Consider the following 5,370-nt stretch of genomic DNA (forward strand, 5'->3'; position numbering starts at 1 on the left):
CACACACACACACAGGTAATGATGTGAGCGATGGATGTGTTAATTAACTGCTTGTGGTCATATATATTTATGTATATATATTATATACACACATATTATATATATATTCATGTTGTGCACTTTAAATATATACAATTTTGTCAATTATAACTTAATAAACTTCAGGGGAAAATAAGCCTATCAAGGAAAAGTATCCTCAAAAAAAAGCATGCCTTAATGATAATACAATAATAGCATAAATTTGTTAGTTTTATATTAATAATACAGTGATACTCTAAGGAAGCTTTGTATACAATTATTTTACTTTTGAACAGATCCATTCTCTTTGCTCCTGTTTCCCATGACCTTTCGGAACTGCTTAAACTTACAGGTCTCGTCAAATTTCAGTTTTCCGGCAAAAATATTAGCTCTCACGCTACAGAAAACATGATTTACTTTGAAGGAGGAAGAGTTATCAGCAGAACTGTTTCCTTTTCACGAATAGTGGGGCTCATGGTGCCTGGGTACACTTTCAAGAGTCCCTCCCTAGCAGGCCATGTCCCAGCGACACCTGCCCCATCAGTACAGGCAGACACACAAATTTCTCATAGGCTACTTGTGGTGCTAATGCCCTACCAGGAGTGGTACTTTCCAAAGGCAATGAAGGAGGGTGGGGCTTGGAGTCACTCTGAATTTGAATCCTGGTACTGCCACTAGCAAGAAACACAACCCTGGGCAAGCTACTTAAGCTGTCTGTATCTCAATTTCCTGAGAATAAAATCCTGTTGCCAGGATTAAGGAACTAATTACCGCAAAAGACTTCATATGATGAGATCCAGAATCTTCTTCTTTGTCTTAGAGCCTTGGGTTTGCTAACATTCAGTCATTGAGTGCAGCTATTGTATTTTTGGGCAGGATTTACAAGAAAAGAAGCTTCCAGCAGCAGGACTTCCTCACTCATGTGATCTTCCCAGCTCCTCTGATTAGGAAACTGTAAGACATGGGGATTGTGTTCAGGACTAGCCCCTGACAATTTAAAATGCCCTTCTCCTTAGATGTGTGTATTCCACATACCTTATTGAGAACCTATTGAGTTGAATCGTATGAAATTGCAAATGGTCTAATCTGGGTAATATAAAAATAAATAAAAGAGAATCTTTAGAATGAAGTTGGGAGGCTGGCAGGGGAAGCTGTCACATCCTATCACTCCTTGTCAACACTCAACAGGAAAAGAGGGACCCAGCACATGGATACTACTTTACTACTCTGAGCAGGAGGAAAAAAGGCTTTTCTTCTCCCCTGGCAACAGCCCAGCCTATAAGAAATGCTCACAACTCAGCCAATGAAAAGCTACTATATTTCAAGTTCCAAGTTTACTCCAACAGGTCATTTTGTTTTTAACAGTCTTCCCAAACCCCTTTCCTCTATAAAAGAACATTCTGCATTCTTCTCCTTTGTTCCGTGGACTTGCCTATGTTTTTTTTTTCCCCCATAATTTGCTTGCTGCAATTCTCTGTTATTCCTGAATAAACCCCTTTGTGCTGGTGAAATAACTGGGGGGAGGGGGGATATTTTTTTTTTAAGGTAAACAGTAATTTTATATAATCAAGTGCAAAACTCTCAAGACAAAAGGTTAAGGATGCCAAGATTAACAAGACAAATGTAGGCCCTGTCCCCACACAAACAATGTGCTAAGGAGAAAGAAAAGAATGTTAGGGCAGAAAATAGCCTCTAACCATGAACCAAACTCAAAGGAGTAAAAGTGGGGCAAGAGAAATCTCTTCTCATAGAAACCAGATGAATGGGTCAGAAGTAATTTGGAGGGATATTAGCTTCCCTCAGGCTACTGTAACAAATTGCCACAAATTCGGTGGATTAAAACATAAATACCTTTATTCTCTTACTATTCTGGAAATTAGAAGTCCAAAACAGTTTCATGGGCAAAACCAAAGTACAGACAGGATTGAGCTCCCTCTGGAGACTCTGGGAGGAATCTATTTCCTTGTCTTTCCCAGCTTCAGCAAATTCAGTCCTTAGATTCCTTAGCTCATGGAACTCTTCTTCCATCGTCAAAGCCCATGAAACAATATCTTGCTTCAGTTGTCATGTGCCCTCTTCATTTGTTTGTCAAATCTTCTCCTTCTCTCTTATAAGGGTTCTTGGGATAAGACTCACCTGGATAACCCACCTCAAGATACTTAATAATATCTACACAACCTCTTTTGCCATGTAAGGTATTGTTTACAGGTTCTAAGCATTAGAACCATGCCATTGGGGACCATTATTCAGCCTACTATCCAGAGGTTGCAAGCTAATTAATTACCAAAAAAGCAGTTAATAGATTGTTACTATAGGACAGATGAATATTCAGTCTTGGGTGCTTACCAAGGAGATTTGGGAAAACATAACATCCTAAACCAAATCAGCCAAATGAAGAATAGGGAAGGGTAGTGCTAAATCGGATAGTAAGATAGCATGAAACCCCAGGGGCATGAAAATGGTATAATGAAAGACCTTAAAGACTGTCTTACTAGATACTTTTAACACATGAAATGAAAGTAATGTGGGGTAGTGGTAAAAGACGAGCCTGTGAAGGTGAGCAATCACTTTATAACACAGTGTTTCAAGATTCAGCTCTCTTAGGATTATTATTTTTTTTAAAAGATTTTATTTATTTATTCATGATAGTCACAGAGAGAGAGAGAGGGGCAGAGACACAGGCAGAGAGAGAAGCAGGCTCCATGCATCGGAAGCCCGACGTGGGATTCGATCCCGGGTCTCCAGGATCGCACCCTGGGCCAAAGGCAGGCGCCAAACCGCTGCGCCACCCAGGGATCCCCTCTCTTAGGATTATTATTCCCTCAAAACTCATGCTGAAATTTTACTATGATGTCAACAAATGATAACATGGTTTTGGGGGGAATAGAGTCAACAGCAATAAATTCTATTTTCCAAATCATGGGCTATAACATACATAAAGGAATAAAATTAAGAGATAACTTAAAACTGAGCCAATACATAATAGAGGCTAGAGAAAAACAATGACCACAAAGATTGTCAACAGTTCAAAACAAAGCTCAAGGGATTATGGCAAACTCAAATCCATTATGGTTGAAGTTCAGTGGCCAAGGACTGAGGTTCCTATAAAGAAGACCAGGATTTCAGAGTATTGGTGGTTCTCAGTCTCAATCCATTCTTCATATCCAAATGTATTGAGGTTTTGCTTTCCCATACTATATAGTGGCATGGGATCACTCGGCATTTAGGGAAGTCCTTGCAGAAACAGCCTATGAAAGAGGAAGCGATTATCTAATGTCAGAACCTTCAGTGTGACCATTGGTGTTCAATGCTGAACATCAGCCATAGCAGGAAGTCAGAGTGTATCTGGAAACAAAGACCAAGGCAGAAGGTGATAGCTCCAACACATGACATACACCATAACTCTGCTTGAGTATAAGCCCGGAAGCTGAGCATGAGGTAGCAGAGCTCATTTGGGAGCTAGGGCAAAACTTGTACAGAGACTAATACAAAGGCTTATCCTGAGATCCAAATAATAACTGCATAGTTTATTCACATTGCTTTCACAATGATGCAATGCATTGATTCATTCCTTCATCTTTTCATTCCTCATAACTTTATTGCATCCTGCTATGCACCAGGTACTCATATCAGTTCTAGAAATATAGATAAGACACCTTCAGTTCATTGTCTCATTTATTTAACAAATATTTATTGAATATTTTATTACCTTTCAGGTGTTCAGGATACAGGATTGACTGGACAGGTCTTCTCCCTTAACCATCCACAGTTTTGCGGGGGACAAAGATGAGTATGTAGATAATACTATACAGTGATTTTTGCTGCAATAGAAAGAAGCAGTAGGTACCAGAGGAGCACGAAAGAGGGAAAGATATTGGGAACCTCTCAGGCTCAGGAGACTCAGGGAGACTTCCCGGAAGAAGTGATTTCTAAAGCAGGATGGAAAGCAGAAGTAGGAGTTTGAAGATAATCAGGGTAGAAGGAGAAAAAGATTGCAGGTAGAGTAGATACCATTTACAAAGATTCAGAGAGAATGAAGGACATTATTGAAATCTTATATAGTTCAGTTTGGCTTCAGGCTATTGTGGAGGGGTGGAGAAGTGACCAGTGAGGCCACACAGAAGGCTAAGGATAGATCATGAAGGTTTGTCTGTCATACTGAGGAGCCTGGATTTTGTCCTTGGGGTACTGTTGTGGGGAGGAAAGGTTGTGGGATTGATGAGGGTTATAACCAAGGGAATGATATCATCAGAATTTAGTTTTAGATAATTTTTTTTGTAGTGGAAAAGTTCTCTTCATCAAGACACCCCCCTCCTCTCCCCCCACACACCTAACAACCCACTTCGAATAACACATCATGGAAGGAAAAACATTTTGCTCACTTTGCAAACACAGCTTCAAGATGATCCTTCTCGCTCTCCTTACATGCCACTGATCGTGGATACATACTTCCCACCGGGCTGCAATGTCCTCCCAAGAGAAGCTTCTTGACAGTAGAAATAAAGTCAAGAAATCACTCACAAAAATTAACCAGGCTATTTTAAGGCATTAAGTTATCTTAATTCAAAAAAGAAAACATCCCGCAATTCTGTCCTAACAGGAATTTGCAGCTGGAAGCTGCTTCTAAAAGGCACCAACAATTTAAATATACCACATCCCCCTGGCAAGTTCCCAACCCTGTGTCAGTGGGAGGCTTTCTCTCCTGCTTCTCACTTCTGTTTCAAGCTACATGAACCACTGACCTTTACTTGTTATCTCACTCCTTGTCCCTGCCCCAACTGAAAGTAAATATGGATGACCATAATTGAAAAGAAGGAAAAGGAACTAGTATTTACAGAACACCTGTTGAAGGCATGTTAGGTATTTCCTGATACCTTTACTACGTTCTTTTTTTTTTTTTTTTTTTCCCCTAATAGCAACTCTATGAGGCAGGTAAAATCCCTATTCTGCACTTGAGAAACTGGGTTTCATGGTGATTCATTTCTCCCTTTTCTGTGCCAGGCGCTGGGGCACTAGACTAGAAGTTCAGGGTCACAGGGTGTGGTCAGGGAGGGATCTGAGGCCAGATTCTTTTGGCTCATGTCTTTCCAACTACACCACAAACAGGACTTGGGTCTTTTTATTAAGGTCTTTTGTTACTGGCGCCAGTGCTCCACACAGCTTCCCGAGTTTCTGGTTCCCTGTCTTTTCCTCTCTGTGGCATTCTCAGTTTGTAATGACCTACCCATTCAGACTTTGGAGTCTTCAAGTTACTTTCCCCTTGGGTGTATATAGCCTCCTAATTCTTTATTGCTGATGTGAGGATGCCTATTTCCTCTTTGGTTTATGTCCAGCTCTGAGCCACTCACGCTC

General features: G+C 40.5%; 1 long non-coding RNA gene across 2 annotated transcripts; it reads right to left on the reverse strand.

The window, feature by feature from the left end:
* Window positions 1-200: 200 nt before the first annotated feature.
* On the reverse strand, window positions 201-5,040 carry LOC140603387 (uncharacterized). 2 transcript variants are annotated; one of them, XR_012006363.1, is made up of 3 exons: window positions 4,401-5,040; window positions 3,728-3,839; window positions 201-970 (listed from the first exon to the last, which is right to left on the reverse strand). It is a non-coding gene; the product is annotated as an uncharacterized lncRNA (long non-coding RNA). The 2 variants fall into 2 exon arrangements; XR_012006364.1 differs by lacking the exon at window positions 201-970 and adding an exon at window positions 2,825-3,266.
* Window positions 5,041-5,370: the final 330 nt, after the last annotated feature.

Source organism: Canis lupus, chromosome 14 (assembly GCF_048164855.1).
Source record: "Canis lupus baileyi chromosome 14, mCanLup2.hap1, whole genome shotgun sequence".
Classification (NCBI taxonomy): Eukaryota; Metazoa; Chordata; class Mammalia; order Carnivora; family Canidae; genus Canis; species Canis lupus.